The following is a 7,415-nucleotide window of genomic DNA, read 5'->3' on the forward strand; positions in this document are numbered from 1 at the left end:
AACTGATAACCACTTTTTGTATCATCACTTCTCTTGGTTTACTTGATCTGGTCGTAACAGCTAGAAATTTACAACTTTTTCTTACCGTGGAAACTCCTATAACCCTATTGATGAAGAGGAGTGGGGGTGGTAAAGTTTGAGAAGATATCAAACAAAGTGAATTGTAATTTTGGAACAAATATGTTCATAAAAATTTGAAAATTTTTGGACTTATTTTTCATCCAACTACTGAACCCCTCCTACAATTAAACTTAAAACACTTCAAATTTCCCTTAGAATTTTCTACAAGATTTCATCCCAGTTGGCTAAAATATAGTGAATAGTCCATATTTTACATTAGAGAAATTTCATGGTTGAAATATTGTATTTTACATCAATCCCATTTATGCTTTTTAGGATGTGTTTATGCCTAGTGACTTCTGGTTTTTATATTAGGATAATATTCTTACAAAAAAATGACCCTTAGATCACCTGGTAACAGTACATGAGTGCAAGTGGATTTAGAGGGTAAAAACATACACAAGACTGAGAAATTTAAATGAATATACACACACCAACAAACCATGTTTCTAATTTGAATTCAATCAACTTTATTAATCATGAAAGATCAAATTTAGTGTAATGTTCTTTTTACAAATACAAGTACGGAGCTTTTGATCTCCTTAGGTAAATACAAGTAAGTAACTTTGTAAGCAGAAAACTAACCGCAACATTTTACAGGATCATCAAAAAGAGCGTGAAAAAAATCAATTTACGAGGAAACGAATAATCACTGAAAATTTCCACATCTCCTACATTGATACTTACAGAGGACGAATCCGCAGATAATCATCCTGTATTAATGAAGAAAAGCCTCGGAACACTAAAACCTCAAGAAAGGATTCCTGCACGACTTCATAGCAACTCAAAAACTGTAGTCTATATCAGTGAGATTCTGGGTGGTTGAATGCTTAATTAACTTTCCTTGCACATCATAAAGATCAAGATTCTCACATGGATCAGGGAAGATAGAACCAATAACACGACCTTGAACGAAAGAACACTGAAATATATGTTTCTTCTTGTATGATATGCCCACTGAGAAGTCTTGGAATGTGAGGTTCCTTAATGGGATTTCGGGACTCCCGTGAAGTCGGACTGGTACTCGGACTCCCTGACCGCGAATCCCAATGAATTTTATGTTTTCGATGATTGGATAGGCTTTCGGGTCATACCCTCCATCCGGGTGCTCGTTGTAATCTGTTTTTACCACAAATCCTACACGAACATCGTTGAATGTGATATTCCGGTAGGTGATGTTTCGAACATAGCCACCTCTTCCTGCACTCGTTTTGATCCTCATGGCCCGTCTTGAGCTCCATACAACCACGTTTTCGACTGTGATGTTTGAAACTCCGCCTGACATCTCACTGCCTATAGATACGCCAGCACTGTTTCATAGTTCAGCAAGATGGCACTGATTTACATAACTATAGTTCGTATTATTAGGGTAAACCACCCTAAACCCAAAATATCCTGGATCAAAACTGAAATAATAAATCAGAGCATCTAAGAGCCATCTTATTATCTTTCTGACTAGATAAAGCACGGTGGGCTTTCTGATATTTATATCAGGTGATGCTAGAGGACGATGGAGAAAAGGGAAAAGGAATAGTGCATTTTGGATCTTTGAAAAATTAGTTCGAGTATTTCTGACAAAACAGATTATTGCAGGATGATAATTCTTACCTTACTGTGGAACGAACAACAAGGTTCCGAATAAGAATATTGGTAGATGGACGACCATAAGAAATTCCATACTGATCCCAGCCACTCTTTATTGCAATCCCATCATCCCCTACACTTATATAGCAATCCTCTATCACCACATTCTCACATGAATCTGCATAAGAAGAAAACAAATCCGTCATGAATCGTATACTTAATTTAGTTTTTTGTTCCAGTAGTTCAGCTTGATCTCTATGTAGAAAGTTTGGGTAGTACCTGGATCTATCCCGTCAGTGTTTGGGGCCCCAAATACAGGGGCTAAGATGGTGACATTTGTGATGGTTACGTTCTTGCAGTCATAGGGGTGGAATGTCCAGAAAGGAGAATCACGCAAGGTAATGTTTGAAAGCTTGATGTCACTTGACCATAATATCTGCACAAGTGGGCCTCTTGTATAGTTGAGAAGTTTTTGTTTATATTTTTTCCACCATGATTGACCTTGTCCATTAATGGTACCATTATGACCTATACGAGAATGAGCAGACATTAGATATGTTTATTATTGTCACTTAACCATTAGAAAACAAGAAAAATGACCAAAAGAAAAAAAACCAAGAAATAAGTGATCAAGATATAATAGCCAAAAAGAGAACACAAGAAAGAAGGAAAACTCTAGATTTTTGGTTCAGTATAAGTTTGTTTCCATGTCCTTCAAGTTAAGTCATGCTCAATTGTAAACCAATGAATTTGTTCTCTATGAAATGGGTACCGTATATAGAATAAAACAGGCTCCGCAACTTCATTCACTTGTAAAACTTGAATTGCTAATGAAATTATGTGTAGTTATTTCTGAGATCCGGACGAAAATTTATGTTTTTGGATTTGGATTTTACCAATTAAGAGGAAAAAGTACAAAGAAATGCATCGAACCTGTAATAATGACATCCTTAAGATGTTGCCCGTGGATTAGAGTATTAGACTTCCATATCGAGGTCCAGCATGCTCCCTTCCAGCTCCATAAGATGGCAATGGGGGCATTAGTGGCCAATACTCTTCGTTCTGCCAAATGCAAGTTGATAAAACATTTTCAAATGAGAAGTACGTTTATTTACAAATAAGATACATTTCGATGGCTTTAAAATAATTCCACTCATGATCAGTATATACTAGAGACTAAATGGACTAATCAAAAAGTTAGAATGGTTTAAATTAGTATTTGGTTCTGATGTCATATATCCCTATCAGAATATAAAAAGCAAGAGATTAGTTTGACATGATTTGGCGCACCAAGAAATACAAAATGCTGTAAGAATCAGGATATCTGAGTTCTGTTTTCCTTTCACAATAAATAGTAAATCCGATTCTTATTTATGGTTCGAGAAAACAGCGATGCTGACAGATCGCTCAAACTGCAACTCCAGGTGCACTCCATAACTCTAAATTTTGTAACATCAACCAAAACTTGAGATTATGATCAGATAATCAACGATGTGCACCTAAATGTGCAGCGTGTAAATGCTATTTATACCTCACCTTTATCCCAAGAGTTGAGATTCCAATAGTGCTATCTTGCTTGCTTGGTTCAGTCGTCGCTGGATCCACAACAAACGTCCTTTGGGTTTAAACTTTTAGGTAATTGCGAGGTATCAATAGTACTGTCACTTGCATAAAACCTTGCAAATGAAGGCACTATTTTGGAAGATCCAAAACTAGAAGTCTCTATTTTAACATTTTTACTCTAAAAAGTCTTTGGAAGTTACTTATGCCTATTAAAAAATACAATCCTTACGTGTTTTAGTAGGTTGCAAATTCGTTAGGTGGGATTTAACCATACAAGGAGTTCTAAGAAAATGAATTACTCAACTATTAACCAATAAAGTCATGGCGCATTCCTTCTCTGCTTTATCGGAGACCCTAACGTGTTCGGTTTTTTTGACAAAGGTCGTGTTTCTTTTTTCTCCTTGTCTGAATCTAACTCGTCAGTATCTGAATCATCTAAACCGAAAGGACTCAAAATTAACCCATGTCATCTATTCATATGAGTGAGACATCACGAGTCAGACAAAAACAGTCTGAAAATCTAACTTGGGTCAATTCATACTCCGACTCTCAACCGTAAAATCCTTTGTCGACACCAAGAAAATAGTCGTTTTGTAATTTCAACAAGATTTAAATATCTAACAAAAGATAGCAGAATAAAAAGTAAAAGAAGTAGAAATTTCACCTCAATTCCAAGAATAACAGCACCTTGAGCAAGAAACAATGTCATATGGCTAGTAAGATTAAATGGAGCAGTAAGCCAATTCCCTGAAGGTACATTAAGTTGACCACCACCTTTCTTTCCCAATTTTGAAATTTCTTCAATTGCCCTCTCAAATGCCTTTGTATTATCTGTTTTTCCATCCCCAACACCACCAAAATCTGTCAAATTGAACTGAAATGACCTAAAATTTGAACTAGGTTTTTGTGGAACTGGTTTGAATAACCAAAGTCCATCAACCAAATTCCTCTGCCATATAAACAATGAAGCAAACCCTATAATCCATAGAACTGTAAAAAGTGTTTTATTAGATGAAACTAAAGGTGGAATCCATCGTTTGAAATCGGGTCTTTGAGGGTAAAATCTTCCAATTGAGAAAGTTTCAACCATTATCAGGTTGAAACACAAAGAACTAATCAACTCCCAAACCGACAAGACGATGTGGTCAAATGAGACAGAAAAATTGATAACTTTGGGGAAGAAATTAGGGTTTCAATCTAGAATATACAGCTTGAGTTATTGTTTCTGGTGGGAAATCCAACTACTGATGGGAGCTTCAACCATGATCAATTAGGAAGGGATGAGTATCTAATTCGAAATTGCAAGGAAAATTTGAAGGAGAAGAAATTAGGGTTTTGATTGATGGTTGGAGTTGAGTCGTTATCAGCAGAGTATTATATAGGTTTTGGAGTAAATTGGAAGGAAAGAGAAGGACTCTGGTTTACCTGAAACTGAAGGTAGTTTGCCAATCAGTTCTAAGCGGAATTAGTGTTGCCAAAATGGCATCAAGTTCTTCTTTTTCACTAATAACATATCATGAATTACTGTGATAGTTTATGATATGTTATGAAAAATACTAAATTTTTAAAGAGAGAAAGAAAATTTGAAAATGGAGTTTAATCGTTTCGATCAGGAGATAAACAATTTTTCTGAAACATAGTTTCAAAAGAGTCTTCTAAAAATTGTCTACGTAATAATAAATGGGCAAATTCGTCAAACGAAAAATGAAAAATTGGTCTTGATATATGTAACAGTTATCGTTCTACAGAGAGAAACTACAAATAAACCTATCTAATGATGTTTACTCGATTTTCTCAATTCGATCGTTCACTTTGCTGGAGGTGGCATAATTATAAGTTAATGACGGCAACGGAAAAAAGAGTCATCTAAATATTTTCGATAAAATAAAAAGGTGCGCCGGAAGCTGGTCATAACCCAAATTAAATGATGTCGTTGACTTTTAATAGGTGAGACATTAAAATGGCACCCATTTTGTTGTTGATTATTGGGGTCTGGGGACTACTTAAGATGTGAAACATAAATCATCCGTCAAATAACAATTACTATAGGGTCAACAAAAAAAAAATAACAATTACTATAATTTATAAAGAAAGTGTTTTGGATGAGGAATCGAGTTAAAGATTATTGTTCAACAAAAAAAAAAAAAAAAAGGTAAAGATTCGGTCAAATGTCCCTCTCTATCTCTGTTGGTAATGTGCCTTCACCCTTAAGAAAATCATATAAAAAACAATCATCAAAGTAGTGATGTGGGTAGTGGTTCAACAAAGCCATCCAGTGTGTTGGTTTGGTGTTATTACTAAACCATTTAGATGCCATGAATCATCTCTCTGTCAATTGGCCTATTTCAACCGGTCAAGGATTATGGTTAGTTGGGTTTTGGGGGCAAAAACATTAACGGTCAATTTTTATGTTTTGAGAAATCGGCTCGGATCTACGTTAGTCCTTACAAGACATTCATGCATCATGAAAATGTGATGAGCACGATAACCGTCTAATTTAAACCATAATGAAAGAGGCCTAAAGTCCGAAAACATGAAAGAGGCCTAGAGGCGACAAATTTATTATAATACTTACTTTATAATATCGCCTAAATTGTATGGGATAAATCTTGATTGCAAATTGCTTCCACCGAAACTCGGTCACACGACCTCATGAGCTTAAGAGGGGTGTCCAACCGTTACAGTAGTGGCTAATAATTTGGTTTTCCCTTATTTTTGCATGTGACCAGTATTTAAGTTACCATGGTCCGAAAATACGTCACGAAGCACTGCAACCAATGAAAGGCATAAGGAATTGATAGAGTTAATAGTTGTACAAAGAAATTATTTATATTCTTTCTCTTCTTCTTTTGTCATTTTCTTTTTGAATTGTCAGTGTGCCTCGAATCCTTGACTTCTAAGGTGGTAGGCTAAACCTCTAACCACTCCAACCAAGGGTTGTTGGGCTCTTCTTTTGTTATTTTATCTTTTATGCAAATGTAAATTTGTAAAATTGTTAAAAATAGAATTTATGTTTTATAACATATTATTTTAGTTTATCCTCTGTTTTTATTTATGTTTAAGAATTGTTAAAAAGAATGCTAAGAAAATGTTGCAAAAAAGAAACAGAATATGAATATAAATTTGATTGTTGAACGATGAAAAAAACATATAACTTCTCTTTATCCTCTCTCAGTGCTTATGTGTTGGAATGAATAGTCTTTGCGCGAGAGGGCAAAATTGAAGTTTGAAGTCATCCTATCTCTCCCACCGTTCTTCTATGATTTTAGTATCATTCATCTTGTTTAAAGTCTACCTCATTTTGTGTCAATCTATCATTTGTTTGAGTTTGGTAATATGTTTAGTCTTATGTTTAAAAATATATCTCTTTCAGGTACCCTCTCTTTAAATGTTATTGAGTAACAACTTTTTCGATCTGATTTTTGTGATTAGGTGAAGTTAACTTAGCCATCTTCATAGTTATTGTAGGAATTTTGTAGGTCTTTTTTTTCCTTATGAAAGTTTTCTTATTTATCGTTTAAGTTTATAGCTCATGTTTAATGTATCATTTGAGTAATAATTAAATTTATTTGTTGTCTAATTTAAAGTTCTTCGTGGAGGATATAATCCTTCGGTCTGAAGGAGATGTCCTTCCGAAGGAGTGTCCTCCGACCAAGGTGGCAATGCGTACAATTTGTCAGTTAGAATAACGATGACTTTATCCGGAAAATCATCTAGTCCGGTCCAATTAGGGGTCGTAATGCTTAGCTAAAAGCCGCTTACGATCGTCGGATCACTTTGGTAATCCGCGGCTGACATTGACCGGATCCTACAACGGGTTACACCAAAGAGTCGTAGCCTGATCGGAGAAAGTTGACTCATGGGAGCTTACCTATAGATGGATATGATCCAATCTAATAGTTCCAAAAAGATAGAAAGAATCGGGCTCCAAAGAGAAGCCCGAAAAGGTGGAAAACCCACTTATGGGGCGTCCAGATCAAACCTAGTAATAGGTTGATCTGAACCGGCCATAGTGTGGAGTGGGTCGGCCAAGCCAAGCCCATTAATTGGCTTAAGTGGCTGGCCACACACCATATTAAGGGGAAACCCTAGTTTTCCTTAAAAGGGTATTAAGGAAAATTCAGGTGTTTATCTTTTCAGAACTCTTA

At 35.5% G+C, this 7,415-nt stretch overlaps 1 pseudogene across 1 annotated transcript; it reads right to left on the reverse strand.

The window, feature by feature from the left end:
* Positions 1–566: 566 nt before the first annotated feature.
* Positions 567–4,564, reverse strand: LOC147531930 (putative polygalacturonase; annotated as a pseudogene). The gene is made up of 5 exons (XR_015228053.1): positions 3,932–4,564; positions 2,638–2,766; positions 1,984–2,232; positions 1,729–1,882; positions 567–1,430 (listed from the first exon to the last, which is right to left on the reverse strand). The product of XR_015228053.1 is annotated as a putative polygalacturonase (transcript).
* Between the last annotated feature and the right edge of the window lie 2,851 nt (positions 4,565–7,415).

The sequence above is a fragment of the Eschscholzia californica genome, unplaced genomic scaffold (genome assembly GCF_041429995.1).
Source record: "Eschscholzia californica isolate CP2 unplaced genomic scaffold, dmEscCali1.0.p SCAF_6, whole genome shotgun sequence".
In the NCBI taxonomy this organism is placed as follows: Eukaryota; Viridiplantae; Streptophyta; class Magnoliopsida; order Ranunculales; family Papaveraceae; genus Eschscholzia; species Eschscholzia californica.